This window comes from Lycorma delicatula, chromosome 3, assembly GCF_047948215.1.
Source record: "Lycorma delicatula isolate Av1 chromosome 3, ASM4794821v1, whole genome shotgun sequence".
NCBI classification, from domain to species: Eukaryota; Metazoa; Arthropoda; class Insecta; order Hemiptera; family Fulgoridae; genus Lycorma; species Lycorma delicatula.
In genome coordinates this window covers 86,003,801-86,024,944 of record NC_134457.1, presented here as the reverse complement: position 1 = coordinate 86,024,944, position 21,144 = coordinate 86,003,801, and the positions used below count along the sequence as shown (strand labels likewise).

Genomic DNA, 21,144 nt, shown 5'->3' with positions numbered 1-21,144 from the left:
TACTATTATCCACCTACATATAATTTTCCCTGTATTTATATGATTTAGCAATAAAAAACTTTAATATTATAAATTAGTATTCTGATAGATTGTGTGATAACATTTTTTTTTCTAAAAAAGCTCAAAATCCGGCTTAAAAACAACTGCTCTAATGGTTAAACAACAAAAATTCTTAATCCTTTGTATTTCGACTTTTTAAATTGGGCGCCAAATTAAAACGCAATTTATGCCCACTGGACTGTTCTAGTAGTTAAACTTGTCGCAAATCAATTGTTTAACAGCTGATTTTCGAAGTCGAAGGTTCTGACGTTCAAATCCTAGTTAAGGTTGGTTGCTTTTATACGAATTTGAATGCTAGGCAGTGAATACCGGTGTATTTTGGTAGTTATATTCAGTTAACCTTAGGAGTGGTCGGCCTGAGTCTACAAAATTAAACCTCATTCACATGTCATACATATCATCCTCATCTTATTGTGGATAGATTGCTTATTGTTCACTAGTTGAACTGACAGCAAAGTACACACTAGAGATAAATAAATTAAGATTTGAAACAATCACCAACTTGTTATTCTTAATTTGACGCCGATTTTCAGAAATAGGCATTTTAAATATTAGTTTATTCTGACTTTTTTTTTCAATTTGCTTTTTGCTTTAACAGGATGATTTCCATGACACATCATTCGATATCTCAGTTTCGCAATCCAATATTGCCATGAGACTTCAAATAATGTCTTAGTCTTAGTGTAATATCACACTTAAGATGCAATATTACTGTTTATTTAAAAAATTTTTTGTATCAAATTACATATTATTTTAAAGATAAAATTCTGTATATTTTTGTCTTGTATGTAGCACATAAGTTTTCTCTAAATTTTAAATTAAAGAATGTTTTTTTTTTTTTTGAAAATCACCAAATAAAAACAAAGTAAACATAATTGAAAAATGTTGTAATAAAACCTGTATTAATTTTATTTGTTTACTGACTCTCAAAGTTTAGTTAGATTTTAATATCAAGTACTCTTAAAAATATTAAATCTTAATTTTAATTAAAAATCTCAAAGTATAATTATCAGTAAAATGTGATTTTATTACAAAAGAGAGTGACTTTTAGTAATTTATGTTAAAAAAAAAAGTATAGCAATTAATAAAAATAATATTCAAATAATTCTGGAATATTAGAATTAAAAATAAATACAATCAATTGTTAGTAAAAAAAAAAATTATTATTCAATTAAAATATGTTAAACATTTTGAGACATCAACTGATGTTATCCACGGTTGCAATGAGATACAAATTGATGTCTCAACTTTATTTCAGAATATTTCAAAAAGTAAAGTTGCAAAATGAAATTGGTATCAAAATTTAGTAATAGGGTAACAGCAAAACTATTATTGAAATTGAAAAAAAAAATGGCAGCACCGGTGGATATTTTTTTTCAAAATAATTGTAACAGCCTTGGAAATGTTGCATTTTTCAGTGTGGCAGTCAACCTGTTAAAAAAGTTAATTTTTATTGCACAGTTTTTGGTTAATTACAATATAAAATTGAATAGACCTATAAAAATGTTTCTTTACATGAAACGAGCCGTTCAATAGATAAACTCAACTGATAATTATAAAATTTACAGTAAGTTCTTAAATAACCAGCAAAAAATTAATAGATAAAAAACAACAAAGCTTCTAATTAGTAAAAAATAGTACCCTTAGATACAAAATCAACAATAACTTATTAAATAGCAAAGTATAATAATAGAAATCTCATAATTAGCAAAAGTAATTAATATGTAATTGGCAAAATGTAATAAATACAAAATTAACAAAAATATCGTGAATTTCAAAAATAAAATAATTAGTAATTATCAAAAATTAATATGAAGTACAAAAAATTTTCAAAGATAAAGGTAAATATCAATAGGAAAAATAAGACTAAGAATAGATTTAAAAGACTAAGACTAAGACTCGAAAATAGATTTAAATAATTCCTCTCGCCCTGAGGTAGATAATCCCCACGTCCGGAACACAACATCTATGTTCCACGTCCAGGGCGGCAACAGCTGTACTTTCGTACATTACATATAGCTGGCTAACGGGGTTCCGAGTAAATTCCTCGGTTATGCTTTGTTAAGTTTGACCTGGTTCCAACTTCAGGTCACTAAACGGACTGGATTTTTGGCTACCTGCAGGAAATGGAATAACAAACGATTTTGGAAATGGATTCATACCACTCTTAGAGGTGGCGGTGTGGCGGCCAGGGTCAATGTTATTGCAGGTGTAATGGAGACCCTTCCGTTGTCCACATGCCACCTGCGATGACAAGCATGTAGCAATGGTGCCCATGTATGTCGGTGCATGGGAGCTCTGAAAGCTTCGGTGAGAAGGAGCCTGGAGTCAGTGCAGAGACTGCGCATCCGCTCTCTGCCAGGACATATGCCAGTTCCACCGGAGTACCGGATCGGACTTCCAAGGTTAGTAGCCCTGGAGTGGGGGTGTACCCCGGCGACTAGCCTTGCTACAGAAGGGATCCACTGTTCATGAATATTGAACAATCAAACGTGGCAGAGGGTGCACGTAAACACCCTCGTTTAGAAACCTCCGATTCGCCGCAAGCGAAGAGGAAAAAAGTAAAGAATCTGATAGGATAAAGAAAGATGCTGATAGAATAAGTAAAGAATTAAAGAAAAGTCTATTTGGCTATAGTGCACGTAAGCCAAGATTTTTAATTATTACAAGGGAGAATGGAAACTTTCAAAAAGTTAGTCCATTCCTTATCGCAAGAGAAATTACAAATTGTGCTGGTGGTCCTGTCAAGGAAATTCGTAAAACTTTTAATGGATTGCATGTCGAAACCATCAACGACATGCAAAGCCAGAAAGTTTTGGCGTTGAAGAAGATCGGTGAATTTGCGGTTTCTGTCCAACCGCATAGCACACTGAACTCATCCAGAGGAGTTGTTGTTTGTCGCGATCTTCTTAATTGTACAGAAGAAGAAATTGTACAAGAAATGTCGAGTCAGGGAGTAACTCAATGTCGCAGACTTACTATGAGAAGAAATGGTGAAATTCTTCCTTCGGCCTCGCATGTTTTGACATTTAATAGGCCGAATCTTCCTGAAAAGGTACGAGCTGGCATCCATCGGCTTGATGTACGAGCTTTCATCCCGCAGCCGATGAGATGTTTTAAGTGTCAACGATTCGGACACACAGCAGCAAGATGTGAAGCGCAGGAAATATGTATATGTGGAGAGAAAACACATGAGGGTGACCCATGTAAAGACCCTGCAACCTGCGTTAACTGTAAAGGGCATCACAATTGTCGCTCAAGAAACTGCCCTACATATAAATTAGAAACAGCAATTCAGGAAGTTAAAACGCTTCAGAAGGTAAGCTATCCTGAAACAAAGAAGATTGTTAATAAGATTGCAAAGAAGATGTTAATAAGCGTACGCTACGACCATCGACTTCTTATGCAGAAGCAGCGGCTGCCCCTTCCACATCTAAAATTAATGTGGAGCAGTTGCTTAACACGATGGCACCAAGTCTTGCGACGATGATTGAAAGAATCATTGAGTCGACTCATCAGAGAAAACAAAGTAAAGATGAGAAGGCTCTTCCCCGGACTGACGCCGTTGACATGAGAGACCAGCGTTAAAAAACCAGCTAAATCTGCGATTGTAAAGTCACCAACTTGTGTAAGAATTAAAAATCTTGATTTATCTGACAAAGAGAAACAGATCGCTCCGTCGTGTAGTCACAAATCTAAAAAAATTTTGGCAAGAAAACCTGAATCTGCGGAAATGGAGGTGCAAGTTATTATAGAAAAAGCACCAGGCGCATATGAAATAAAACCTGTACCAATAGAGCCTCCAAAAGCGCAAAGATCAGCTTCGGTGAGAACATCTATTTCAGCCAGACCCAGTACTGCAGTAGAGATAGAGTCCGGCTCATCCGCCGCGGAGACATCATCGCACATTACTTTAGATTCTTTAGCAAAGATGCTAACAGCGCCGGCGAAAGTTTCATCAACTGACGTCAGCCGAAGAACGTCACTGGCATCCGAAATAGAGGAAGACGATGCCATGTCTGAGGCCTCAGATACGCTGTCATCAGAGGTTGAGGCCGTCAGAAGAATGGAGAAACGTAAAAAAGGATGGCCGAAAGGAAAGCCTAGAAAGTAATTTTATTGGATCAGAAGTTATAAGAAAAAGTAAAATTTTGATCATTTTTTGACACATGAAAATGTGAAATATTGAACCCTTTTTTTATTTTTTTTTGAAGTGGGATGGGGCTAATGACCAAAGTAGTCGCTGCCCCTAAAAACCTCAAAAAAAAAAATAAAAAATAAAAAAATAATCCCTCGCGTACGTTTTTAATTTTATCGTGAACATTTTTTTTAATATCTTAACAATATTGGGCTGTAAATTAAAAATAAATTTTTCATCAACGATGGTAACAAAAAAATTTAATATTGCTTTAATCTTCTATGAAGAGGATATTTCTGAATATAAAATTGTTTAAATGAAATTTTTTTTCGTTAAAAAAATCCTAATCTGCATATTTTGTGAATGAAGCTTATAACGGGAGGAAGAGAAAATCTTCCTTATCAAAATAAAGCAAAAATTATTAAAACTGACCCATTAAAGGAAAGTATAATTTGAACATGTATGAAGAAATTATATAACATAAGGACGAAGTAAGAACTTCTTTTTTTTACAATACTCATGTTTAAAATATCAGATTATTTTATGAATAACTTTTTATAATTATTACAAAAGAATAGAAAAAAGATCATATAATTTCTGAAAATAGATTTCTCTACACTGGAAATAAATTCAAAGCAATGCAATGCAAGTTTCATGAATACTGTAATCGGATTGGAAAACATTCGCGGAAAGATCACATATGGTACATACCTTCCACCCTTATATTCCCCTAACAACACTCTTAACATTATGAATTGAAATATGTATGTATTTTTCATCAAAAAAAGCTTGTTTTATATATATGCAAACAATGAAAATCTAGTGGATAAAAATGATTTTACAAATAAACTATTGTGCTTTGAAATACAACTTCGTTTCATTATTTTAATCACGAGTTTTATAAATAAAGAACATATAAAAATAAAATAAAAAAAATATTTTTTTTATTGATATGTTATGTTTATATCTTTCATGCAACGGTAGCTCCGCTTTCTAAGTTACAATATTGAAAAAACAAACCGGATAACAATTAAAATCTGGTTTTTATTACAGCGGAAATAATCTAGGACAGTGTATATGTCGCAGGAAGATTATAAAAATGGAAATTTGATCAAATCCCTAAGGTAGATGATCAATTCACGGAAGATGTTAAAATTACGAGGTGTGTGAGAAAAGTAATGAGACTGGCTTTTTACTTACCAAAATGTTTATTTTTTTCAAACAAAAATATTATCCCCTTCAAATTAGTTGCCTTGGGCAGCTATATACCGGCGGAGTCATTGTTCCCACTCCCGGTAGCAGCGCTGAAGGCTTCAACTGGTAGGGCTTTTAACTGGTCGGTGACAGTCTTTTTAATGTTCTCCAGAGTTCCAAAATGACGTCCTTTTAAGATATGTTTCAATTTTGGGAAAAGGAAAATGTCACAAGGACTCAAATCAGGTGAATAGGGGGGTTGAGGAACCGTAGGAATGCGTTTTGAGGTCAAAAATTCCCTGATGGAAATGGCCGTGTGACACGGGCCATTGTCTGCAATGTCTGGTCTCACGCGAATCACTCTTTTCCTGAACCTTTCAAGAACACCTTTGTAAAACATTTGGTTGACAGTTTGTCCTGGAGGAACAAATTCTTTATGCACGATACCCCACTGTCAAAAAAGCAAATCAGCATGGTTTTGATCTTTGATTTGCTCATTCGACATTTTTTCCGTCGAGGAGATGACGGAGTGTGCCACTCTTCAATTTGCCGCTTTGTTTCAGGATCGTACTCACATATCCAGGATTCATCACCTGTGATCACACGATTGAAGGATTCTTGGTCATTGTCAATCCTCTCAAGAAGATCAACGCACACGTTTCTTCGATTGCCCTATTCCGTTGTGAGGTTTTTCGGCACCGATTTCCCACAAACCTTTCGCATGTCCAAATCGTCTGTCAAGATTTGATGTATAGTGAAAGTGTTTAAATTTAACTGTTCACTCATCATCCTTATTGTTAAACGACGGTCTGATCTCACACGCTAAACGTTTTCGTCAGATTTTGAAGTTGAAGGTCTCCCTGAACGAGGTTGATCTTCAACGTGTTCTCAGCCTTCCAAAAACGATTTGTGCCAGCGGAAAACTTGTGCTCTTAATAACCAGTGATCCTCATAGACCTGTTTCAACTTTTAAAGATCACACTCGCGGATTCCTCAAGTTTAACACAAAACTTGATTGCACAAATTTGTTCTAAATTCCGATGCTCCATTTTCGTAACGCACAACAAAAACACAACTTCACTGATGGCGCTGTCAAAAGTAACGTATGGGCTGAACGGAGTTAAACTCGTACTGAGCTTGTGGAAGGGATAAACAAACTGGTCTAGCACAGACCGGTAGACACAGCGTTGCCAGATCACTAGCAGTGTTACCAATCTCATTACTTTTCTCACACACCTCGTAATACAAGTCAAGATACAATGAAGCTGTCTACTGGCCACCTAAATAGGTAAAATATATAATTTGTATATTTAACGTTGATTAGACGAAGTAAGCGAGTGTAGGTTATATTTGGTTAAATTATATTGATGAAGTGCGCGATACGTCATTACATGGAATCAACATAATCCAATCAAACATAACCTACGCTAGCTTCGCTCGCTAACCTCGTCTGATTAACGAGGTCCTTTATCATGCCGCTTGTTCAAAGTCACTTAGTTTCTTTAGGGAAATCACCCACAGAGTTGTAATTTTAACATCTTCCGTGAATCGATCATCTACCTTAGGGATTTGATCAAATCTCCGTTTTCATCTTTTCCCTGCGACATATATATAAAACAAAGTGTCCTGGCTGACTGATAAACTCATCAACACCCAACTCAATCGACTTTAACGATTGTAGGTAAGCTATAACGATTATAAAGTTGGTGAATTTTGAAGCGTACATTGTTTTATAGTGTAAAAATTAAGGAAGGATTTTCGATAACTCCGTGTGTAATCGAATGAAAAGGGAAAGAAAGTTTCTTTTATGAAAGTTCTATATTTCAGAAACCGAAGGTATTCCATTTTTCTTAAAATTAATTGTAAAGCGAGGAAATGGACCGAAACTTTTTATAAAAAATTCTTCATTTGAACAATATATATATTGAATGTTGATTGTATTCTAGGAGACGACTCCGGTTTACTTTTTCCATAGTTTTAGCGTTCAAATTCGGTGCGAATTTTTTTTTTTTTTTGTTTTTAATGCTTTTATTTATAGTCGCATGATTTTAATTATAATGCTTTTAATTATAGTCACAAATATAGTTACTTTGTTGTTCAACTAACATTTACAACAATTTAAAGGCAAAATGTTCAGTTTGCCATTAGTTCACTGCAATACCGCCCTTTAAATTATGGTAGAATTTTAACAGATGTTTCTTTTGTAAACATTTTCTATGTACAAATTAAAAATCTACTCGAATAAAGCAGCGGGCAACAGCTAGTATAAAAATAAAATTTAAATAAAAGAATTTGCAAAAAATACATTTCTAAATCAATACATTTAAACTACAAAAAAACGCAGATAAATTTCATTATATATAAAAGAGAATATAAAACCGGATGCTTTAAAAAGGATTTAAAAAATTTAAAATATAAGATATTTAAATTATATGTTGATTAAAATATACCTAATGTTATTTTATAAAAAAAATTACAATCAGAAAAATGTGGTTACCTTTGAATTTCTTGATGCTGTTGCAGAATGAAACTTATTTTTATTTTTGCGACCAAATGTCCTGTAACTTTACTTAGATTATTTCACTATTACGGATTAAAAATAAGCGCACTTTTATATTTTTTAAATTATTATCTTAATTCTAATAACTTTAAAGATATTATGAAAACCATTGTACTTAGGAAATATTTAGTTTGTAGTATTCGTCTACCGCATACAAAGTAGTTTCATTACTGTTTCTTTTACGTAAACTTATAATAATTCGTTGAACATTTTTATCCATTTTATAATTAGTTGAAAATTTTGATTCCCCAAGCTGCAAATCACAAATTTGATGTTAATATTTTATATGATATTTTCTTTCGTAGAGATTCAAACAAAGGCTCTCCACTTCACTATTAAATGCAGTACTATGATAGGTTACTACGGATAGGATAAAATTCCGTAGTTTTAGAGATATATTATTGAGGGCCCAACGACTATTACTGTTGACGATAACGGGTAGTTACTGGACGGTTTCACGCGAGGCGGTCTTGGTGATTGCGAGGATGAAACCGGTTGATATTCTAGCTCTCGAGAGACAGAAGTGGTATGTTGCTAGGAAGTTGGGTGAGTTGACTTCTGAAAAGATTCGGGAATTCGAGCAACATGGTTACGATATATTGCAGGCTAGACGAGATGAGACTATTAATGAGCGATATATGATCTCTTCCCAGATATTAGAAGCTGGCGGGGCGCCTCATGGGCTTCCCAAGTACATTACTCAATTTCTTGCCGGTCACGGGGCCTTCAGGGGTAGACTAGCTGGGTTTGGCCTGGTGGATTCGGATCTGTGGCCCCAGTGTGGGTGCAGAACGATGCCAATTTTCCTCAGTCTGCCTCTTTCATGTCTTCCACAAGGAGCATAAACTAGAGCAGTTCCAGGATTCGATCTTCTTCCGTAGAATCCAATTGCTCTGTCCATTTACTCCTACATAAATCAATCCTTCGTTCAGTCAATCCATACGACTCAATCCCTGAAATGCTCTCAAAAACTCATCTCTGCTCCTCCTACTGTAATCCGTTATTCATCACCCAGGTTTCACTTACATGAAGTAAAATAGCCTCTCTCACTATTTTATAAAGTTTTGTTTTTATAAACTTTATAAATTTTTGTTTAATTTAATTTTATAAATGTACAAATTTAACTACTTTTAATTTAAAATTGTTTATTTAATTAAAATAATTTAATTTAATTATAAATTCAAATGCGAAATAAATTATCCAAGCCCACCGGGTTGGTCTAGTGGTAAACTCGACGTCGTATATCAGCTGATTTCGAAGTCGAGAGTTCTCATGTTCAATTCCTAATAAAGGCAGTTGCTTTTATTCGGATATGAATACTAGTTCGCTTTGATTTTTGATGTTTGGGTTTCAGTTAAACATAATCTTAGAAATGGTCGGCCTGAGTTTGCTCAAGATTACAACATATTTACCGGGTACAGCTACATTACATTGATAAATCGCTAATGACTTTAATTGTTGATGCGACTATAAATAAAAGAATTTAAAAAAAAAAGTTATTCAGAATGAATGAACATTGATTCCCTCAAAATAATACAGTTATAATGGTAGTATGTAGATACAACAATTTAAATACACATATCAATTGCTTATAAAACCGGATTACATGATTATACATTATTGTACATTTGATAGGTGATAATATTAAAGAACACTGGCAGAAGAGAACTAGAGCACTAGTGATGGTGCTATTGAGTCATTATAATTATAATTATTTTATACTTACACTCACAAGAAAAGAATTTAAGTTAAACATAATGCCGATCGAAAATTTAGGCTTTGATTCACCAAATGATAAAATCAGTCAAAATCATTAATTTCAAATAGATATAGATCAAATAAGTGCAAAAATATCGAAACTAGTTTATAAAATTTATTTTAAAATAAAATATATCTGTATTTTCATAAGCGTAAAGTTGTTTAACCTCTAAAATATAAATTCAATAGGTATCTGGTTTACCGGTACGTGAGGTGCACAATGAAACTATCTCCTATATATAGTCATGAAAACCCTCTGAACATTGAAACACACTTCACTTCATAAATAATAACTTTTATGTAAAATATTCTTTTCTGTTTAGATTAATATACTTAATTGAATTCTTTACGTCGTATTGTTAGGATGCCCGTTTCCTTAAAAATGTTTTTATTAGAATTTAGGCAACACTTACCCAAGGCTGGTCTAAGAATGTATTTTTGCACAGTAAAAGGTTTATTTAAGTGAATGTCAAATTCCTTGCCCCATACCTCTATGCAATAATTTAGCAAAGAATGAGCTTATGCATAGTATTATATGAAATGTTTTTATTTTATTAATTTTTCGAAACTGATCTAAGTATCTTTATCTATTACTTAAAAATTTGACATACCTTACAAAATACCTTTGCAATACTGTGCAATACCTGTCAGATTGTGTAGTGGAACCTTTCAGATTACGTACTGTATTATTATTATTTTTTATTTCACCATAAAATTTATGGCATACATATCAGACGAAATTATATAAAAACAATGACGTTATATTTTTCTCTACTATAAAAACAAATTATGGTGTAAAATCGGATGAATCCGAATTGTGCTGAATTGAAAATTAAAGCATGATATGTATAACATCCTGTGAAGGGGTTTTCCATTGAATCATCCCCTGAAAAGAAAGAATTTGATTGAAGGATTAATTGAATTAAATTTCAGATATTAATCACATTAAAAAATATCCATCTTTTACCTTAAAAGTCTTAATCATTTTTTCTTGGATCATGTCTTACGACTATGATATATGGACCAGTCTCTTTATAAAATATTGTTTAATAACCAAAATAAACATCATTTATTCGCATCGTGTGATTAAAATTTTCGATTAAAAAATATTAAATAAAAATTACGATATACATCTGTTAAATAGTAATCAACAATAAGCAAATGGAATGCAGAGGAATAAACAGGATTAGTATCTTGAACCACCGATCGATTTTAAAAGTACTAGAAGTTATACTAATAAAATTGCATAATTATTTATAGAATTTACTCCGTATATTACTCAAATGACAGTTTTTTTTTTTTAATAGTGTACTCGTTAAAATTCAAAATTTATGAAATTGTAATAAAATTATTCTTAAAACTAGTGTTTTAATTTAAATTATTGTTTGTCGTATTTTTCGGTTCTGGAAAGTAGATAAACTTAGCATACGTTCGATTACATATTATTCAAATTTATTGGACCCTGGGGTAGTTTCATGTTATTTGAAATTCTTCATTTGTTATTATGGATTTTATGTTTTAATCTCTTATTTGTAATTTGTAATGTCATATGTAGACCATTTATAGCATAAGTTTAATAATAGGAAGATATTATTTTATTTTATTCCTCATTTTATTTCAGCAAACGTATTTTATATTAAAAAGTTAAAAGGACTTTTCGTAATAAATATTAAATAATCTATATTTCAATAGAATTCTATTTCAGTATGGTAGAAAGTTACCATTATTTTTCCGTAATAGCTATTTTACCTATTAAGTGAGGTTGAAAGAATATAGTGCTTATAATAATTTACGTAAAATTTATATATATATAAATAAAACTTTTGCGCAAAACTGATGGCAGTAGACTAGGTAACAAAACCATGAATAAATTTAAAGAAATCTAAAGAACTCATAAACTTATTATTTAACGAGGAAAAGGATTTCTTACTTGGGAAAAAAATTTCTGTTTTAATCTTTTCTCTAGAAACGTTTTATCATCAAAGATACTTTGATGACACTATTACGTTTGGTAATTTTTTCTTTAATTTTGGTCCTATGTGGCATAAGATGGATTACATATTGACTATCCAAGAACTTTCGGATTATTCCTCCATCATTAGGGATTACTGATTAATTATGAATTTTATGGTAGTTCATATAAATTTTTATAAATGGGAGTGAAAATGAAAATAAAATTTAAAGTTATTATGTTCATAACAGTTGATTGTCAATAATTAAAATAAGTCAACGATAAAAGAAAAACGTCTTGTCTTACTGTCAAGACGTTTTTCTTTTAACTTTATATACTCACAATAGCCGGTAATTGGATGCTCTATTTTTATATAAATTGTATAATACCAACGGTTCCAGATGTTAAGAAAATTGATAATGATAGTTTTTCTAGTGTCCATAAAGCGAAATCTCTGGATATTTTATTAGATGGCAAATTTTCTTGTAATGATCATACTGATTTCGTATGCAACAATAACAAAAGTACCGATTTGTTTTGAAGTATCTTAATAAAAGGATAACCTTTTCATCATTATTATGCTTATATTTATTCCCATCTAAAGTATAATATCATTTCTTGAAGGCTACTTTAAAAAAAAACGAGTTTTCTAGATACAAGAATAGACTGTCAGATCATGAAGACCGATATTTAGAAAATTAAAAATGATAATTTATCCACGTATTTATATTTAAGAATATGTAATTTTTGTTTAAAATAATAATAACAATAGTCACTTCTGTAAAAGACAAAAGAATCGTTTTCTTATAATGCAATATATTACTTCTGCTTACATGAAAGAACCTCATTTTCCTTCCTTTGTCAAATTATTATTATTTATTATTATTAATATAGAAAATTTAGTCATGACTTAATCCTCGTAAGAACTGGACATGCTAGATGTAATTACCTTATTGAAAAATAGGCACGTCACCTATGACTGGTAGTCAGTGTGGTGAGCCACTTCCAATTGTTGAACGTTTAATTAAGTACTGCAGACAGCGAGCATACAAAGGAGATCCACAAGATGTATATCCTGTTACTCCAACTGGAGTCAAATGGATGTTAATTTGCAGCTATATTGAAATTTGTACTTGTACTTATATAAATATTACGTATATATACCCATATACCTTATGTTTATACATAAAGTTTATATATGTTTAATATACCTTTATTTTTTTGAATTTTGAGCATTTTAATAACTTGGATACAGCATACCTATGTACCACACAATAAACAAATAAATCGTATACGCCTATGTACCACGCGCACCATGTTGGCTGCGCGTAATACATGTGTGTGAGCGATATTTGAAAAATCTTTCTACCAATTTATTTAAAATTTAATTAATATATATTATTTTATGCAAACAATTACTTTCTTGATATATTTTAAAATAATAAGACTAATTTAAAAAAATAAATAATTTTTTTCATCTTGTTCAACGTGTGTACATAAATACATATTTATTTATTTTATAATAATTGAAGACTTTTTTAAACTACTTGATAAAAATGTTAACCTAATTTCTCTTGATCAATCCAGACAAATGCTGGATCATTTCCTTTTTATCATCCGTAGCGTAATACATTCGTCTCGTTTCTGACGTTATCTATAAAATGTATTATGAGATGATCAGAATAAAAATTTATTTATTACAAATTCGTAATAGAAGGAAGCCCTAGGATGAAACAGGGAAAGGACAAATGAATCTGGAATTACACCGTTTTCGTGAGATTATCATAAACCCAAAATATTACTATTTATACGTATTTATTGCGTAATTAGAAACAAGGGTGAACTCATTCATTTTCAAAATATTTTTAGCTCGTTGAAACAAAAATAAAATTCTTTCACCGATATAAATTAAGAAAATATATAAAATCGGACTTCTTAATTGTAAAAGAGTAAAACTGGAATGAATGGTAATTCATTTGCAACACACGTTTCAGGAATGGTCGACCTGAGACTGTACAAGACTACACTTTATTTTCGTTTATACATATCATTCTCATTCTTCCTCTGAAGTTAATACCTTACGGTAGTTCCGGAGGCTAAACAAAAAAGGAAAGAGATCATATTGCAACAAATAATATCGGAAATTAAACAAAGTATTAAAAGGAAAAACTTTAAAACCAACCATTCATACATTCCGTTCACAGATCCATTTCAAATAAGGTTGACTATACAAATTGAGTATTGATCGCTGATATAAAATGTTTCTTTCGAACTCGAAAGGCCAAAGAAATAAAAAAGAGATGCTTAAAAAATTCAATGTATATCCTTCGGAGAACGGATATTTCGGCTAGTTGCTTATGAATGACATGTCTTTAAAAATTTATAACCCTTTTTATCATGGTAATATTGCTGCAGAATCATTCAATACATACTTTGTGAGAACGCTTTTCAAATACTTTAAAAATAAAATGGTCTCTGTCATTTGTAATTTTATTTTCTTCATATTATCATCATTTACGTATTAGGGACAAAATCCTTAAATACATATTTCATAAAAATTGTTGTAGCAGCTCTAGTTATCACAGGGCTAAAAAATAAACGTATCACCCTGGAATATTAATTACCCTTCTTCAGGTTTATTCAATTTAACAATAGTTACTTAAATAATCACAAATGTTATTCTGTAATGTACTAATTCTCTAAATATTATTCTGAAAATTAACTAATTTATTCATGCTTTTTGTATTATTATTTTTTTTATTACTTCCTTGTACGAAGTAAACGAAGTATTGTGATCACAAAATTAGTGGTTTTCAAATTTCAGCGGAAATATTCTTGAAATATTCTCCTTCAAATGAACACCCTATGTAGATAGTACTTTTTATTTACATAGATAAATTAATCTTTTGTAAATGTTTAACCACAGTTATTATTACAGAAGAATGTATTTATATTGAAAGCTGGAATATTGCCAGCCAAATAAACATTTTATATGAAAAATTTTTTACATATTTTATTTTATTTTTTGTTTTAATTTCCTTTTTTATAAAAGAATGTAACCCACCGGTTTGATCTAGTGGTAAACTCGTCGTCGTAAATCAGCTGATTTCGAAGTCGAAGTTCTCAGGTTCAAATCCTAATAAAGGTAGTTACTTTTATTCGGATTTGAATACTAGATCGTGGATACCGGTGTTCTTTGGTGCTTGGGTTTCAATTAACCACACGTCTTAGGAGTAGTAGACCTGAGTTTGTGCAAGACTACAAATTTACGGTACAGTTACATTTCAATGATAAGTCACTAATAACTTTAACTGTTGATGCGACTAAAAGAAAAAATGTAAATATATATGTTTTTATAATTACTATAATAATTTAATTCATAAAAATCGGTGACAATAGAAAGTCATTACATCGGTCTCAGCAACTGAATTCTTCTCTCTTGATTGATGTAATGTAGATTCACAATAATACATTGCTTGCGAAAATACAAATTGCAAATGCAACAGTTATGTTATAATTTTTTTATTTTACGTTATAAATATTTAGAGTTTGTAATAGGGGAAAATGGTGGGGCATAAACTTTATCTATTCGATATCAATTATTGAATTATTTTGAGTTAATTTACTCAATAAGAACGATTTTAAGTTAATTTACTGCATAAGGTTAGTTATGATAAAAAGGAAGTCAGATTTTATGCTGCGCTAGAACATACAAAACACTTTTACACGTGTAAGTTTATATGTAAAAATTATTCTCTCTGATGATAACTGTAGATTACTTATAAATACTTGAATTATTATGTTGAAATAAAAAAAGTAAAATTTATCTAATTCTGAAGTTATTAATAAAACTCTATTTAAGTAAGATAAAATTGAGTTATTTTTATGAAATGTTGAGACATATTAATTAAATCTTCGAGTTTACTAACGTTATAACAATTCTCAGAATGCATTAAATTCACCTTTACTCTAACTTAAATAATTTCTCCCTAATATTGTTTATCATTTGCTACTTCTTTATACTTAATATTAAAAACTTGCACTGATAAAATTTATAAACTACAACCAATTAAATTTGAGGAAAGTAATTACTTTGAAACTTAAATGATTTCACAGAGACTATAAAACAACAAAATATTATGATTCACTGCTCTTGAGAGTTTAATTTTAAGACCAGAACGGAAATAATACTCGTTAATAATTTGAAAAACACTTTTAACTTCAATTTATTCATTTATAATCGTTTTAACTTTCTAACTGATCTTGTAAAATAAATTATTATGAATTTATTCGAGTGTATTTTAAAGTTTTGAAATGAAATATTATCTTTACTTATAAACAAGTATAACATTTCCCATCATATTATCTTTTCTCCAGAAATATTCCCTCTATTCTTCTTTAAATATGAGATTAATTAAATTAAATAAAAATCTGTTGTAACATACTATTTTATTTATTTAATTTTTTTAATTTGTTTTCGATAACTGCTTTCTTTTTGAATACACGTAGTGAAAAAGTTTCCGTAGAGTAATACTAATTTCTTAAATTTACCGAAAATAAATAAAAATTTGTTAAAATTAAAATAGATTCAAGTACTTTTGCCTTAAATTTTATCATATTACGTATTTTTGGAAAATTGAAAGCTATTCCGGAAAAAAATTATTAAAAAATTGTTAAAAAACGATCAAAATGAAAACTAATAATCTATTCTTAATAAAATACTTCAATAAATTTCTACATTTTGAAGTTTACACCAAATTAAGGACTAGTAAATTATTTATAAAATATTATAAATATAGTATAGTATATAGTTTACTATAGGACTATTAAAACGTTTATTTTGATTTGGTGGTTTTATTAAGCGTCGAAATAAAAATACGATTCAAAAACCATTACTTAATTTTTTGCTGAGTCTTTTTTTACCGTTCATACTTGTAAGCACATCCTTCTGAAATTTTTCAATTTAATTTTTTTTTTAGATGGGCGTCATAAAGCATCAACATCTACAGAAACTGAGTTTTTCCATCGTATTCAAGTTTCTTATTTTCTGTCTTGTTATTGTGTGTTCTAAACGTTGGAATTTTTTTTAAATACATATTTAGCCCACGGAACTGGTCTAGTGGTAAACTTGAAGTGCCAAATCATTTGTTTAACAGGTAATTTTCGAAGTCAAAAGTTCTGAGGTTCAAATTATAAAAGTTAGTTTCTTTTTACGGATTTGAATACTAGCCTGTGGGTATCGGTGAATTTTAGTGGTTGGGGTTCAATTAACCACACATCTCAGGAATGGTCGGCCTGAGTCTCTACAAGACTACACTTAATTTACATATCCTCATCTCTTTTGGCCATTGAGGAGGGGAGGTTCCTTACTGTTCAATAGTTACACGTAAACATTAGTAATAAATATTAGAAAAAAAATTCTTATCTAAAAATGATATCTAAATAATATTCTCTGAACACAATAAGCTTTTAATAGATTATAAATAATAATTTTCAATTTTGTAATTGGACGAAAGACTTTGTCTCTGAAGATAAAAAGTTTTTGTTTCATGATAGATTTATTTTTTATAATTTTTCTATTAAAATTATATCTATACTACGACAATGTACTTGATTTTCTTCTATATCTATAATATATATTACAAAATATTCTTATTTTATTTTTTATTTCTTTAATAAATATGATTCTAACTGTAAACCATTACATTATGTAATTTTCTTTATTAAACTATTTACTCTTCTAAAACGAATACTTGCTTTAATGCGATATCTCAGAAGAGAGATTTTAAAACATTTTTAAAAAGATCATAAAAGTAATGTTTTTCTACGCTGTATTGCTTAAATGATTTCTTAATCAGACGGGGTAAGATTACGTAATTAACCCCTTATACCTCTCATTAGGATGTAATGTTTTATTCAGAGGGTATCAAGAACATTTGTGTTTTATTTAAATGGTCGTGTATATTTCCATATTCAGTAATTCGATGGAATTCAAGTCAAAAAAAGAGCTGGTGTCTAAAATGCGTTTTTTAAGTTAAAAATGTTACGCACGGTTGATTGAGAATAGGATATAAATTGTTTGAAGTATAGATAATATGTTACACTGCTTTTTCTTTTCAAATGAGTTATTTATTACGTAAATCAATTTAATTTTATTACAGGAATAGAATTTTAAATATATACAATTTATTGAATTTTGAAAGTGAATTATTTATTCGTCTAAAAAAATTAATCATAAATATTTTAATATAAAAAAATATTTCTGTACTAGTTTAAAATGTATAATATATTATCAAAAAACAACTTCAAAAATCGCCTGAACAAAAAAAAAGACATTATTTATAATAATTTAATTAGTCATATTTAATGTAGTTAAAGGAAAAAAAAACAGTTTTTACAGGATTTTGACTACCTGCAGTACATATTGATGTAGTAGTTCCATTACTGCTGAAGCAACGAAGCTAAAAAATAAAATTATAGTGATCGGTCAAAATTTGATTATAAATGTTTCTTTCAAATGTTGATGTTTCAAGATTCCTGTTAGTAAACAAATATATTACAAAAATTTCCGGAATTGGATGTACGTGTGTTGGTCTGTATTTTGATTATTTCTAGCAGTCTCAAAATAAATTCTTCGTAAATGGTTCAAAAATTTCTACCTATGGAGCAATGATGGCATTAAATTTTGCACAAAATTAAAAAAGGAGAGAACTAGATTTCGTAATTTTGATTTTTTTTGTGCGGTGATCGTAGAAAAATGAGCATTAGTATAATGAAAGTACTTATTAAGCTATAAAAATCTCCAAACTTTGGAGTTTTAAATAGCAATTACCTCTCTTGGGTAGCCCCAAGAGAGAAGCTCCTTCTCAACTAAAATTGATTTAAATTAAAGAAATAGAAAGTGAATTAAACAAATAAAAATCAGTTATGTGATACAGTACCCTGTTGAATTGGTCTATATACTAATCCTCATTCTCATTATCATATATATATATATATATATATATATATATATATGTGTGTGTGTGTGTGTGTGTGTGTGTGTGTGTGTGTGTGAATATTCCAGCTTCGGTCTTATTTTCTGCCCCATCTGTTTAGACGGCATTACGGTATCCGTTTTTTTTTTTAATTTCGTTGAATAACGTAATCAAATCGAGCCGACTTTCTGAAGTAAATAATTAGTCTAATAAATGAACTCCAAAGCCCAGAAAAGTACAATCAGACTAAATGGGGCCACACACCCAACCAGTATGTACGGGCTACTAGGCATTTGGTTGAGGAAAATTTTCCCACCTCCGACGTAAAAAAAAAATAATAATAAAATAATGGGGCCCGTATTAAAAATATGAATTTTTTTTTATTCTTTCATTTCTAAGATCAAGATTGGATCTAATAGTAATGTAGACAGACGATATGGGAATTTTTTTTAGAAAAAAGGGGCTCCTTTGAGACCCGAATTAAAAGTTTTTTTGACTCTTTTCTTTGATATTTTATTTTTTTCTCAATTCACGGCTGTTATTAACATTTTTATATGAGGTAGCTGAGCAAGGCGGTAAAATAAGAGTACAAATTTTTCTTTGAAATTTCTGATGTTTTTACCAATTATTCTCTAATACTCTCTCTAATTAAATTCTGCAGCATAATTTTGGTGATAAAAACGTAATTTGATTCGATGTTCAACTATAACAAATTTTCTTCTCAGTTACTTTTTTTAATACTGTATCATTTTTACGGTAAAAGCGTCATTTGATCAAGGGGGTCAATACGGATCCAAATTATTTTTAATATTGTATACAAAAATAAGCAATTGTACTCAAAATATTGCATAAATTAATTTATTAATGTTTTTAAATCCTACGGCGTATTTGAAATAAAAATCTGTCTAAGACAAAGCCGGGAAAGTTATGCAACCGATTGCCAACTACTTATTTATTTATATAATAGTAACAGGTTGTCTCCCAATAAAAATTACTATGATGGCTGACAATGAATTTCGTCGGTGTGAAAACTGCTACAATTAACTGAGATTCGAATTCAGAACTTCTAGCTGTAAGACAGAAACGCTGCCTTCTTGTATTTTGTGTTTGTTTTTTTTTAATGAATACTATTAATACAAGTTTGCGTATTTTGTTTTAGTATGTATCTAGTATAATGTGACAAATGCATACATGAAATTCCTTGAAAATCAAACGAACGTGCAATAATCTTGTTTTATCAACACAATTAAAAGAAATGTATTGATGATGTATATTTAAATGTAATTAAAATTTTAGAATTTTCATTCTATTGATGAATATATTTATTTTCATCAATTATTTTTTTTTTTAACATACAGATAAAATTTAATGAATTTGGTTGGTGTCTGTCAATTTATTCGTATGATCAGATAGTCTGGAGTAAAATCGTCAGGACAATTCCTTTTTTATAGCATCTTCTATGAAAGAAACTTTTAGATAAGAATTTAATATATGATCAGACATATAATATAAGATTGGATGATCATGCAAAGAAATTTTGGTTAGAAGATTTTGATGAATTTCATATTAAAATTTATTTATAAAAGTTATTTAAGATTAAATTCTGAACGTAATTAAAACATTTAAATAATTAAATGTTAAGTATAAAAACGGATTTAAAAATTGTCTATGAAAAACTCTTCATTAAAACATTTGTTAATTATTAAATTATATATATCAACATTTCGGTTAATGAATATAAATGTTTTTACCGACATTTCGAAGAAGAGTGCGGTATACTTTCGGTCGCATGTTAGGAGTAGGTAATGAAAATGAATTTTCTTTACATTTTGAGGTACGAGGAGTACGAAAATACCATTCATTTAAATTGCGATTTCCTAACATATATACCCCTAATATAAATATTTTTTTTAAAGTTGATATATAAATATATTTATACCCATATATATCAATTTTAAAAAAGAAACTTACTCATGTCACTTAATATTTAGGCGTTTCTATCATTTGGTTACCAGGGACGTTGTTTTTCTCAGCTATCTACGTGGCGAAATGGCAGCGTCTCGGCCTTTCATCCTGCGGTCCCGGGTTCGAATCCCGGTCAGGAATGGTATCTTACATAGCGAGAAAAATTCCTTTTCCATGTCCTACGCACAAACTTCAAACTTATATGACGACATCAAGAAATTAATAATATTATTATTATTGCTCACATTTTACGTATAAAATTGAAAAATGGAAAAGAAAATAACTCAAAAGAATTATGACCTGTAGGTTTTATTAAAAACAATTTTTTTTTGTATTTGCCATCTTTATATGTATGTTTTTCTCTTTTGCTTTACCATTTCTCAAACGGATGAATTTCTTCAATGAGGTTATTATTTATTATTTTATAGATGATAATTATTTTCTCTGGTGGTCTCATTATAAATTCCAGATGACTTAAATAGAAACATGTTAAATAAAGAATTCATTGCCTAAATAGTCGATTACAGCAGTAATTTGATTC

At 29.9% G+C, this 21,144-nt stretch overlaps 1 protein-coding gene across 5 annotated transcripts in view; it reads left to right on the top strand.

The window, feature by feature from the left end:
* The window catches only part of LOC142321764 (adipokinetic hormone/corazonin-related peptide receptor variant I-like), a 737,321-nt gene that overhangs the window by 445,238 nt on the left and 270,939 nt on the right, over nt 1-21,144 (top strand). The gene's annotated exons all lie outside the window — the stretch shown is intronic.